Genomic DNA, 14,177 nt, shown 5'->3' on the forward strand with positions numbered 1-14,177 from the left:
AAAAATATTTATTTTTGAGAGAGAGGGAGAGAGAGCAAGAAAATGTGCACAAGAGAGCATGTGAGTGGGGGAGGGGCAGAGAGTGAAGGGGACAGAATATCTGAAGCAGGCTCTGTGCTGACAGCAGAGAGCCTGATGTGGGGCTTGAACACACAAACCACGAAATCATGACCTGAGCCAAAGTAGAATGCTTAACTGACACAGCCATCTAGGCAACCCTTCCTTAATTTCTTTCAACAATGTTTTGTAGTTTCCAGAGTACAAATTATGCACTATTTGGTTAAATGTATTCCTAAGTATTTGCATTAATTTTGATGCTCTTAATAGATGGAATTATTTTCCTAATTTTATTTTTGGATCATTCACTGCTGGTATATAGAAGTACAGGAGCACCTGGGTGGCTCACTCTGTTAGGCAGAAGACTTTGGCTCAGGTCATGATCTTGTGGTTCACAAGTTCAAGCCCTACATCAGGCTCTGTGCTGACAGTTCAGAGCCTGGAGCCTGCTTCAGATTCTGTGTCTCACTCTCTGTTCCTCCCCTGTTCATTCTCTGTCTCTGTCTCTCAAAAATAAATAAACATTAAAAAATTTTTTTGAAAACAAGGACAATTGATTTTTGCATATTGATTCTGTATCTTGAGACTTTGCTGCACTCATTTATTGGTTCTAATATTAATTTTTTTTCATGAACTCTTTCAGAAATACAAGATCATACCATCTTCAGATAGTGATAGTTTCATTTCTTTCTTTTAATTTTGAAGCCTTTTATTTCATTTTCTTGCCTAGTTGCCTTGGCTAGAACCTCCAGTACAAGGTTGAATAAAAGTGGAAAAAACAAACATCTTACCTCATTCCTGATCTTAGGGAGAAAGCATTCAGTCTTTTCCAACTTAGTATGATATTAGCTATGAGATTTTCATAGATGCCCTTTATCAAGTTTAAGAAGTTCCCCTTTATTCCTAGTTTTTAAAGCATTCTCTTTTTTTAGATAATGAAATAGTATTGAATTCTGCTGAATGATTTTTCCACATCTATTACAATTATCATTTGTTTCATCTTTTATTCTTTGATGTGGTATATTACAGTAATTGTTAGATATTTTGAAAATACTTATTTATTTATTTTTGAGAGAGAAAGAGAGAGAGGGTGGGGGTGGGGAAGAGAGAGAGGGAGACAAAGAATCTGAAACAGGCTCTATGCTGTCAGCACAGAGCCTGATGCAGGGCTTGAACTCACCAACCCTGAGATCATGACCTTAGTGGAAGTCAGATGCTTAACTGACTGAGCCACCCAGGTGCTCCAATAATTGTTGGATATTAAGCCAACATTACATTCCTGGGATAAATCCTGCTTGGTCATGGTGTATAATCCTTTCTATACATTGCTTGATTCCTTTTACTAGTAATTTGTTCAGGATTTTTGCATGTGTACTCATAAAAGATATTGGTCTCTAGTTTTTGTTTGTTTGTTTTTTCCCTTGTAATATCTTTGGCTAATACTGACCTCATAGAATGAGTTGGGAAGTGTATCCTTCTCTTCTGTTTTTTGGAAGTTGTATGAAAGATCAGACCCCATTAAATGGTAGAATTCACTAGTGAAACCATCTGATCCTGGTCTCTGTGGGAAGTACTTTTTTTTCTCAGTTACTAATTCAATCTCTTTTCTTTATATACGTATATTTGGATTATATATATATTTTTTTCTTGAGTCAGTTTTGGTAGTCTGGGTCTTTCTAGGAATTTTTCCACTTCATCTAAGTTAATCTAAGTTGTTGGCACACAAGTTTTTTATAGTATTCCCTCACAATTATTTTTTATTTATGTATAGTGGTAGTAATGTCTTCTCTTTTATTTCTGGTTTCAGTAATTCTATTCTCTTTTATTCTGGAGCAATCTAGTTAAAGGTTGGTCTATTCTGTTTGTGGAATGATCTAACTTTTGGTTGTATTGATTTTCTCTATAGCTTTTCTGTTCTCTATTTTATCAAATTCTTCTCCAATTCTTATTCTTTTCTTCCTTCTGCTTGCTTTGGGTTATTTTGCTCTTCTTTTCCAGTGTCTCCAGATGGGAGGTTATGTTATTGATCTGAGATTTTTTTCTTTTCTAACATAGGTGTTTACAATTTTAAAGTTCCCTCTAAGCACTGATATAGTTGTACCTTGTAAGTATATGCCTGACTTTTTTTTAAGTTCATGCAGCCTGAATTTTATTGTGTTATTGTAGTAAAATATACATAACATTTATCTTTTTAAAACATTTATTTATTTAAATTCAATTCGTTAATACACAGTATAGTACTGGTTTCAGGAGTAGAATTTAGTGATTCATCACTTACATATAACACCCAGTGCTCATCCAAACAAGTGCCCTCCTTAATGCCCATCACCATTTAGCCCATCCCTCCACCCACTTCCCCTTCAGCAACCCTGTTTGTTGTCTGTATTTGAGTCTCTTTGCCTCCCTCTCTGTTTTTATCTTATTTTTTCCTTCCCTTCCCTTATGTTCATCTGTTGTGTTTCTTAAATTCCACATATGAGTGAAATCATATGATATTTGTCTTTCTCTTCCTGACTTATTTCACTTAGCATAATACACTCTACTTCCATCCATGTTGTTGCAAATGGAAAGATTTCATTCTTTTAGAGTTTTAAGTTTATTTATCTATTTTGAGAGAAATAAAGAATGAGTGGATGAGGGACAGATAAAGAGAGGGACAGAGGATCCAAAGCAGGCTCTGTGCTGACAGCAGACAACCCAAGGCAGGGCTCAAACTCACCAACTGTGAGATCATGACCTGAGCTGAAGTGGGTCATTCAACTGACTGAGTCACCCAGGCTCCCCAAGATTTCATTATTTTTGATTGCTGAGTAATATTCCATTGTATGTATATACCACATCTTCTTTATCCATTCATCAGTTGATGGACATCTGGGCCCTTTCCATAATTTGGCTATTGTCGATAGTGCTGCTATAAACTTTGGGGTGCATGTGCCACTTCAAATCGGTATTTTTGTATCCTTTGGATAAATAGCTAGTAGTGCTATTGCTTGGTCGTGGGGTAGTTCTATTCTTAATTTTTTAAGGAAACTCCATACTGTTTTCCAGAGTGGCTGCACCAGTTTGCATTCCCACCAGCAGGGAAAAGGTTGGGAAAGAGTTCCCCTTTCTCTGCATCCTAACATCTGCTGTTTCCGGAGTTGTTCATTTTAGCCATTCTGACAAGTGTGAGGTGGTATCTCATTGTGGTTTTGATTTGTATTCCTTTGATGATGAGTGATGTTGAGCACCTTTTCATGTGGCTATTATCCATCTGGATGTCTTCTTTGGAAAAATGTGTAGTCATGTCTTCTGCTCATTTCTTCATTGCATTATTTGTCTTTTGGGTGTTCAGTTTGGTAAGTTCTTTACAGATTTTGGATACTAATCCTTTATCAGATATGTCATTTGCAAATCTTCTCCCATTCTGTAGGTTACCTTTTAGTTCACCATTCTTTTTGATGGCTGAGTAATATTCTATTGCATATCTATATATCACTTCTTCTTTATCCATTCATCAGTCAATGGGCATTTGGGCTTTCTCCATAGTTCGGCTATTACATGACTCTATGGGCCCACTGGGCTCAGCTGGGCTCTGATGTGCTCTAAGGGTCTCTTATCTTCTTTTTTTCCTTTCATTTTCTTTCCTTTCCTTTCCTTTCCTTTCCTTTCTTTTCTTTTCCTTTCCTTTTTAAAATACATATAGAGAGGGAGCATGAGTGGGGGAGAGGGGCATGGGTGAGAGAGAGAGAATCCTAAGCAGGCTTGGGATTTGTGGAGCCCCACTTGAGGGGGATCAGGAACTGAGTTGAAAGCAAGAGTCAGACACTCAATGAACTGAGCTACCCAGGCGCCCCTAGGGTCTCTTATCTTGTGACTAGCAGTGACTGGGACATGTGCTTCTCATGGTGAATGGCCAGAGCCCACGCACTGAGCCAAACTGCACAAGCTCATTCAAAGCCTTTGCATTTGCTCATAATCTGAATAACCACAGATGACAAGATTGCTTTCACATCTGTTAAGAACTATAGTTTTGGTGAGAGATGTGGCAGCAGGGTTTGAATGTGTAGTGATTTTCAGCAAAGGGCCTGCCTTAACCCAAAGCAGTTTTTGGTCCTTTCTCTCCTTGAAGTAGGGACGAGCTCCACTTCTTCTATGCCTGCATCTCTGGCCTCCTATATAGTAGGGTCTGGCTCACCATGGGAAGTAGATATTTGGTGTCAAATAGATTTATGTTCTGAGGCATTTTCCTTCCCAAATATCCTTACATCATCAGAATGCAGATGGGACCTGGCCCAAGAACTCCTGGTATCGATGACACCAGCCAATATTTTAGATAAACCTTTTCCTTGCATCAGCAATGGCAGCTTCATCTGACTTTATAGGGAATGAGTGGGGTTTCAATTAATGCCCATAAATCACACTGCCTGCATCAGACTTCTCTTTTTTGATTCCTCAATATATTGTGGACTCATCAAAAGGGCTCAGCTAAGACTTGGTAAGTGAGTCTCATGTGACCAGACTCAAAAGGGGGCAGCTCAGTGTGACCCTGAACACACAGTGACAGGCCCTTGCCCTACAGTGCTCGGCCATGTGGACCCCACCAGGTTGTGCTTTTGGCTTCACCTCCCAGGGTAGCCTCATGTCTTGTTATTCCCCAGTGGCAGCAGACTATGGGGACACAGTACAGCCCTGTGGCACTTCCAAGCTCCTTCATGTTATCCATGTTCTCATCCCATGCACATCCCTCCCTACAGCCTCTACAGCACAGGACTCCTAAACACGTTTGGATGAGGCTGGGTGTACCAGGCTCACAGACCCCTAAGGACATCTCCAAACAAAGGGAGGGCATTGGATGGAAAATGTGGCCAGAGCTGGCTGTGAGTTACAGGTTTAGGCCCCAGCAGCACTAGGCAGAGATCCTAGCCTACTCTGGGAGAAATAAAATGGATTTCTGGCCTTGTCCCAGACACAACAACCAGCACTGAATTGTGGCAGTTATTACCCTTTAGCTTTCCAGGCAGCTCCCACCTGTCTGGAAAACTGGCCAAGCTTCATCTATGCTGTACCCGGGGGCTTCTCCCCCCGCCTATGATAAGCATCTATATCTGTTGCACATGAAGGGGCATCTGGAGGCCACATCCTTGGAGCATCTCTACTCACAGCACCAGAGATTGCTGGGTGTGGCCAGTCTAGGGCGGCCAGGGGCAAGAAGTACCATCCTTGCAACTGGGAAGGCCCAGGTTAGACACTGAGCACTGAGACCACAATAGAACTCTTACCCCATTTGACAACATGGCTGCCTTCTGAAATTTCTGCCTGCAAAATTTTGCATAAGCTTATTGAGGTTGTGCTTTTCCTTCCCTATCTTTTTATCTTTGTGTCCTGCTTTCCTGGTTTGCCTGTTTTTTTTTTTTAAACAGTAATGACCACACCCCCAACCCTACCCCATCATATCAAACACATTAAAATGTTCCCATCTCCAACATCAAATGCAATTTTTATCTCACTATATATCAGTTGAATTACAATCGACTATTTGACATTAAAAATACATGTTATAGATATTTAACTAAAATTAATGTTGATCTTGTTGTTTTCTTTCAGAAGTTGGAATCAATACTCTCCCCTTCCACACCCTCCTCAGGCTGCAGGCCCTTGGAAAGCTGGTACTTGTGCTTAGCCTTCTGGGCCCTCCAGTGGCACTTGCAATGTGCTGTCATCCAGCCCTGGAGAAGGGCTGACAGTTGGTGGTTCCAGTCTCTGCACTGTCACAGAATCCTGGGGTACCCTGAAGGCAGATTTCCAGAGAACTTACTCCCATAGGAGTTTGCAGTTGCAATGTTCCTCCAACTGCAAGTTTACTTATTCAGCAATCAGAATTCATTCACATTGTGTGCGATCCTAATGCCGATGTCTGTTTTATTCCTGACCCTGTCCCTGAATTGGGAGCCTGGAGTAAAGCAGGCCAGGTATGTCAAGTCTCATCCCCATGTAGATGACCTCCTGACAGCCAGGTGGGCCAAGGGCAGAGTGGCTAGCCTTTCTGTGTCACGTCCAGATCACCAGTTGTCCCCTATAAGACTGGGATCCCCAGGGAATCTTCCACCTGAGTGCCATGGGTGCCAGGATGCCGATCCTGAAAGACAGGTGGAAAAAGCAGAAACCAGGCAGGAAAGCAGAAGTAGAAGTGACAGACCGAAGCACCACAGGGTGATCCAGACCAGGTGCCCCTGATGGGCTGCAGTGTATGCATTGCAAAGCTTGCTCTCGGGGCCTGCCCATAGCAGCCATGGCTGCAAGCAGCTCTGGACAGAAGTTGCTCACGTAAAAGGTGATAGGTCCGTGTTCCACCTGCATGGGTAGGTCAGAGGGCTGCAGGTCTTCTGAAAACATAAGTAAGTCACATCTCAGGGAGCACATAGCTTTTATGCACAGGATAACCAATGAAATGGTTGGGCTGGACTCTTGGATTATTATTGGCAAAGTGGCAAGTGCATTGTATTTATGTTGGAGATGATTATGGAAAGACAGTGCATGATTTAAGCTGTGGGATTTTGTGTTTCTCTTGTCCAATTCCTTCCAGCCCCTCTTGTGGCACTGTTCTGGGACCTGTTCCTCTGTCATGGTGGTGCATGGGGAGGTAAACTTCTATTAAGTGGTCTGTAATAGCAAACACTTGGGGGTGCTCTGCAGCAGTGTCATTTGTCATAGTTAAGGGAGAGTGAGACAGTTCTTGATTTGAGGTTATGGTGCTCACAGAGACACCTGTCCACAGGAGAGCCCAACCTCTCATTTCAATACTGCAGAAAGTTAAGAAACAAACCAAAGAAATCTTTCCTCCAATGACTCTATCATGTAATGCACAAATGCATGTATTTCTCTGGCACAGAAATTACAATATACTTTCAGCTAAAATAAAATTTTCTCTGTTAATCTAATTCTTGATCACTTTTTTTAGACTCCAATTCATGATTATTTAGGCATAATAAAACGAAACAAGTAGATGATATTAAAAAAGAGTGTGTAGTTCAAAGTTTGCTTTGTACAAAGTGCTTGTACAAAGTTGCTAAAAGAAAAAAATATATTTTTAAATACACTTTATGTTGACCAATACAAACTGGGTGTTTTTAACAGTTTTAACTAAAATGTAGTTGACATACAATATTACATTAGTTTCAAGTTGTACAACATAGTGATTCAACATTTATATACATTATGAAATGCTTGCCATGATAAATATAGACATCATCTGTTACCATGGAAAGCTATTACAGTATTATTGAATATATTCCTTATGCTGTACTTGATCACATTTTAATAAGCATATTATAAGACATGTATATGCTTGAAAAATACACTGATTTATTCTGATATTAAAAAAAACAAATTCCAGGAATTTTAGCTACAAAATAAAAGAGGGGAAAACCCCTAGTATAAAAAGAAACAGTTCTAGAAAAGCTTATAGAGACTCACTTCTCTCAGCTCCTTTCTGCTAAGAAGAACTAAAAGCCCTGGATATAATTCTTTACCCATTCAACTATGGATAAACATTTACATGGCTTCCATATCTTGGCTATTGTAAATATGCTGCAGTAAACATAAGGGTGCAATTATCTTTTCAAATTAGTGTTCTCATTTTCTTTAGGTAACTACCCAGTAGTGGCATTACTGGATCATATGGTATTTTCCTTTTATTTATTTATTTTTTGAGGAACTGCCTTACTGTTTTCCACAGTGCCTGCACCAATTTACATTCCCACCAACAGTGTGCAGTGGTTCCTTTTTCTTGATGTCCTTGCCAACACTTGCCATTTCTTGTCTTCTTGATTCCAGTCACTCTGACAGGTGTGAGGTTATATACCATTGTGTTTTTGATTTTTGCATTTCCCTGATGATCACTGATGTTGAGCATCTTTCCTTGTGTCTGTTGGCCATCTCTATGTCTTCTTGGGAAAATGTCTGAATAGGTTCTCTGCCAATTTTTTAATCAGATTGGTTTTTGGTGTGGAGTTCTATAAATTTGTCATATATTTTGGATATTAACCCCTTATCTGATATATCATATGCAAATATCTTCTCCCATTCAGTAGTTGCCTTTTTGTTTTGTTGACCGTTTCTTTTGTTATACGGAGGTTTTTTTATTTTGGTATAGTCCCAATAGTTTAATTTTGCTTTTGTTTCTCTTGCCTGAGGATATATACCCATAAATACGTTGCTAAGACTGATGTCCAAGAGATTATTACCTATGTTTTGTCTTAGGAGTTTTATGGTTTCATGTCTCACATTTAGGTCTTTAATCCAGTTTGAGTTTATTTTTGTGTATGGTATAAGAAAGTGGCCCAATTTCATTTTTTTGCATGTAGCTGTCCAGTTTTCCCAGAATCATTTATTGAAAATGCTGTCTTCTCTTCATTGTATATTCTTGCTTCCTTTGTGGTAGATTAATTGACTATATAAGGATGGATATATTTCCGGGCTCCATATTTTGTTCCATTGATTTATGTGTCTATTTTTGTGCCCCCTACCATATTGTTTTGATTATTGTAGCTTTATAGTATGTCTTTAAATCTGGGATTGTGATACCTCCAGCTTTGTCCTTCTTACTCAAGAATGCTTTGATTATTGGAGATAATGATCTTTGATATAATCAAAGTTGATACAGTTATGGACAAGATTCAACATCATTTTATGAAAGAACCTCAGCAAACTAGGAATAGAAGGAAACTTCCTAAACTTGATTAAGAGCATCTACAAACAACCTACAGCTAACAGAATACTCAATAGTGAAAGACAAATTTCTTTCCTCCAAGATCTAGCGCAAGATAAGTAGGTCTGCTTTCCCCATGCTTACTCAGTATATACTGAAAGTCTTAGCTCCATAAGGCAAGAAAAAAAACATACAGGACAAAAAAGAAGAAATAAAACTGTCCCTGTATGCAGATGATATGATTCTCTATGTAGATAATCCAAACTATCTACTAAAAAAACCTTAGATCTAATAAGTGAGCATAGTAAGGTTGTAGGATCCAAGACCAACACACAAAAATAAATTGTATTTTTATAAGCAACAACATGAGGAAATAAAAATTTAGGAATACAATACTATTTGCAATTACTTGAAAAAAAAGAGACAAATATTTAGGTATAAATCTAACAAAACATGTTCAGAATCTGTGTGCTGAAAGTACAAAATACTGGTGAATGAAATCAAAGAAGATCTAAAGAAATGGAGACATACTGTGTTCATGGATTGGAAGACTCAACACAGTAAATGCATCAGTTCTCTCCCAAGTTATTAATTTCCAGCCTTTTTGACATAGACAAGCCTATTTTAAAGACACATCTTAAGAAAGAAGAATAAAGTGTGGGGAACCACTCTAGCAGATAGTAAGTCTTACTATAGAGGTATTGTAATCAAGACAGGGTGAAGGGAGAGACATAGTTCACTGTAACTGAATACAGAACCCAGAAATTGACTCACACAAATAAGCTCGACTGACAAATGCATAAAAGCAATTCTATGTAGGAAAGATAACCTTTTTGATAAAAGATGTTATAGCAATTGAACATCTTAGGGGGGAAAAAAGAATCCCAACCTAAACCTCACCTTATACAAAAATTAACTCAAAATGGATGATAGATTTAAATGTAGAATACAAAACTATAAAACTTTGAGAAGAAAACAGAGGACATCTTTGGGATGTAGAGCTAAGCAGACTTAAGACTTTACCCTCCATACCACAATCCATAAATAAAAAAGCAATACATTGGACTTCATCAAAATGAAAACTTTTAGTTTGTCAAAGACAATGAAAAAACAAGCTATGGATGAGAAGATATTTGTAAAACACATACCCAACAAAGGACTTGTATGTAGAATACATAAAGAACACTCAAAACTCAACACTAAAAGCAATAATAACAGCAACAAAAACAAAATCAAACAAAAAAGACCATTTAGACAAATGGGCAAAATATATGAATAAAACGTTTCAACAAAAGGAAACGCAGAGGACATATAAGCACACGAAAATATATTCAACATTATTAGCTATTAGGGAAATTCAAATTTAAGCCACAATGAGATATTACCACACACCTATTAGAATGATTAAAATAAAAATAAGGATAACACCTAATATTGGCAAGGATGTTTAAAAACTGGAACTCCCAGACTTCGCTGGTGGAAACATAAAAATGATATGGTTACTCCTGAGAATAGTTTGGCTGTTTCTTAAAATACTAAATGTGCGCTAACCATATGATCTTATGGTGAAATGAAAAGTTATGTTCACATGAAAGTGTGTACATGAATGTTCATAGCAACTTTATTCATACTAGTCAAAAAATGGAAACAACCCAAATGTTCTTCAAAGGGTGAAAGGTTTAACAGACTCTGGTGCTTCTATAGAATGGAATAATACTCAGCAATAAAAGGAACAAACTATTGATTTATGCAATGGCTTGGATAGAACTTAAGGGCAGGATGCTTAGTGAAAAAAAGCCAATCTAAAATGGTTACATATAATGAGTCTATAAGCACCTTCAAAAGACCATAGAGTTGGGACACCTGGGTGGCTCAGTTGGTTAAGCATCAGACTTTGGATCAGGTCATGATCTCATGGTTTGTGAGTTCAAGCCCCACATCAGTCTCCATGCTGACAGCTCAGAGCCTGGAACCTACTTTGGATTCTGTGTCTCCTCTCTCTGCCTTCCCCCGTTCATGCTCTGTGTGTGTCTTTCTCAAACATAAATAATCATTAAAAAAAAAAAAACCTACAGAGTTGGAGAAAGGTTAGTGGTTATCAGGAAACCAAGCCAAGAGTTGGGCAGATAGGTGAGATTATAAAGAGATGGGATGAGAAATTTCCTTACCGACCATGATGGAACAGTTTTGTGTCCTGAGGATGGTGTTACATGAATCTGTACACAGAAGAAAACTGCAAAAAACCACACACACACATACGCACACATGCATATGCATACATGCACACACACAAACATAGGTTAAAAAAAAGTAAAACTGAATAAGGTCTGTAGTCTAGTTAATAACATGTGCCAAATGTTAATTTCTTGGTTTTGAGATTGTACGTCACCATTTGAGGTCTCCAGAAACTCTGTATTATTTTTACAACTTCTTGTGAGTCTACAATTATTTCCAAATAAACAGTTAAAAAAGAAGTCAGCACTGATGCTTGGGTTTTTTCCCCTTTAATGTAAATTTTCTTAGATTCTATAGTTAGATCTCACTCAGTTCTCCAAAATAACATCACTAAGTTACAGCAAAATCATGTGCTGTTCTGGTTGGAGACAGAATGGCGTTTACATAAATCTAACATTTTGTGGGAACACAACTCTGATCAGGTGGAGACATGTCGCCTTACACATAGCCCAAGGCCAAGAAAATGTATGGTTACACCACCCACACATTTGATTTATGGCCAGAAACTTGAGTTAGAGTGTTTTCTAGATACTACGTTGCCTATATGTGCGCGTGTATGTGCACCCTTTATTGGGGAATAGAAGAGAAGAGATAAGTTCTTGCGACTTTTCTGCTATAGCAAAGCTAGAAATGTTTAAAATTGCATTTGATAATAAGAAATGAGAGAATGGGTACCATTGGAATTTTTAGAGAATTGCATGGTGGCATGTGGACCAAGAAGACACTGAAAACCCATCAAAAGGTGAATAACAAGTAGAAGTGCTGATGGGCAAAGGGAGTTCATATCCTGCATAGCTCATGGTTTATAATCGGTACAAAACTAATAATGATAACTACAGATGAAAAAAAGAAGGACAGAAGGACAGAAATATGGAAGGAAGGAAAGGAGGGAGGGAAGGACAGGGAGGGAAGGAAGGAAGGAAGGAAGGAAGGAAGGAAGGAAGGAAGGAAAGGGGAAGGAAAGCAAGCATAATTCTCAGGCCACAGGTAGAAAGACAAACAGGAAGAGGGATGAGGTAAGGTGAGGGAGCTAGGGCAGAGACCCTCCCCTATATACACACATACACATACACACATTCCAGCCTGTATTGACTTTCTTTCCTACCATCTGAGTTTTTCCTTTCAACAATTAGATTTAAAACCCAAAGCAGTCATCTGTGCAGGTACCAAGGCATCTTTGACCTCCTCCTGGAATCTGGATTTCCAGAGTTCTGCGTGTTGTGGCTTACACCTCAGTCTACCAAATCCAGGCTGCATGGTGGAGAAGCCTGTGGGCCCTATGCCCCTTCCCACCTGGGTGCATGCCTCTTGTCTTCCAATCACTGGCTGTGACCCTGGAACAAACCTGATTTTGTTGTCTTGAAGGATTAGTTCTCCAGCTGGAAAATGGAGAGAATTTCAGTCTTGAAGTGTGTAAGGATGAAACTGGATCACAATTTGCTATTGTAACATCCTAAGCTTTGCCCTTAGCTTGAGTACCATGGCTTCAGGACCCTACACTGGAACCGATGAGGGCAAGGGGTGCCAGGCCATTCCTTGCTCAGATGTTGGTACTGCAAGGATATGTGTGGTTTGGTGCTGAGTGCACCCTCAGGGGAAGATGGCCTCAGGGCTCCTGAGGAACGGCAGGTGCACCTGTTTTCACTATGTTTCAGAAATGACTCTTCCTTCCTCACCTTCTCTCATAACACTCTGTCCAAAGTTAATTTAACAAAGCATAAAACAGCAATACAGGTACTGAAGAAGATTCATATATTTTTAATAATTTCTAATTTTTAAAGTTTATTTATTTTATAAGAGAGCACAAATGGGGTATGGGCAGAGATAAAGGAGAGAGAGAGAGTATCCCAAGTGCTGACAGCACAGAGCCCGATGCAGGGCTTGAACCAATGAACCGCAAGATCATGACCTGAGCCAAAACCAATAATCAGACATTTAACCAACTGAGCTACTCAGGCACCTCGGAGAGTTTATAAATTTCAACTGCTGCAGCAGAATTGCAAATGTGATCATAAAGCCATGGAAAATGCTGTTTGGGGTGAAAGTGTTTATGAACAGTCATCCGGCCCCACAAGGGAAGTGCCTAACTTCAAGGTTCAGGGACATTCCTCATCACTGTGACCAGCTTCAGCCTCACACTGTTCTCTCCCATGCAGAAAGACTCATTTGCCTCCATGGCTACCATGCCAGCTCTGGTGTTATCACAGCAGAGCCAATGAAGACAGTGGATGCCTGGTTACACACTTAGAGCAAAAGAAAACGGATGCCTGAGTGGCTCAGATGGTTGAGCATCAGACTCTTGGTTTCAGCTCAGGTCATGATCTCATGTTTGTGGGTTCAAGCCCCACATTGGTCTCTGCAGTGATGGTGTGGAGCCTGCTTGGGATTCTCTCACTCTCTCTCTTCTTTCTCTGCCCCTCCCCTGTGCACTCTCTCTCTCTCTCTCAAAATAAAGAAATAAATTTTAAAAAATAGAAAATACACATTGTGGTGTAAGTAAATTTCCATTTTAGTTTTCCCAGATGTGAACACTGAAACAGGAAAAGGGAGACTGGAGGTCAGGGTACCCTCTCTCTGCTGCTCCAATTTATCAAAGAGGATAAACATGTTTTAGTTTGGCACATGCACCCCATGTTTATAGCAGCGCTAACAACAATAGCCGAAGTATGGAAAAAGCCTAAATGTCCATCAACTGAAGAATGTATAAAGAAGATGGGTATATGTATACAATGGAATACTACTCAGCAATCAAAAAGAATAAAATCTTGCCATGTGCAGCAGCATGGATGCAACTAGAGTGTATTATGCTAAGCGAAATAAGTCAGGCAAAGAAAGACAAGTATCATATGATTTCGCTCATATGTGGAATTTAAGAAACAAAACAGATGAGCATAAGGGAAAGGAAGGAAAAACAAGATAAAAACACAGAGGGGCGCCTGGGTGGCTCAGTCGGTTGCGCGTCTGACTCGGGCTCAGGTCGAGATCTCGCAGTCCGTGAGTTCGAGCCCCACGTTGGGATTCCTACCCATCGCTTGGCGCCTGTTTTGGATTCTGTGTCTGCCACTCTCTCTGACCCTCTCCCGTATGTTCTCTGTGTCAAAAAAATAAATAAAGGTTAAGAAAATTTTTTTAAAAAAGATAAAAACAGAGAGGGAGGCAAACCATAGAAAACTCTTAAATACAGAGAACAGACTGA

At 39.4% G+C, this 14,177-nt stretch overlaps 1 pseudogene; it reads right to left on the minus strand.

Moving 5' to 3' along the window:
• LOC121042560 (carbonyl reductase family member 4-like) overlaps positions 1-4,762 on the minus strand; it is a 30,175-nt pseudogene extending 25,413 nt beyond the window's left edge.
• Between the last annotated feature and the right edge of the window lie 9,415 nt (positions 4,763-14,177).

Source organism: Herpailurus yagouaroundi, unplaced genomic scaffold (assembly GCF_014898765.1).
Source record: "Herpailurus yagouaroundi ecotype Mexico unplaced genomic scaffold, PumYag 185, whole genome shotgun sequence".
Taxonomy (NCBI): domain Eukaryota; kingdom Metazoa; phylum Chordata; class Mammalia; order Carnivora; family Felidae; genus Herpailurus; species Herpailurus yagouaroundi.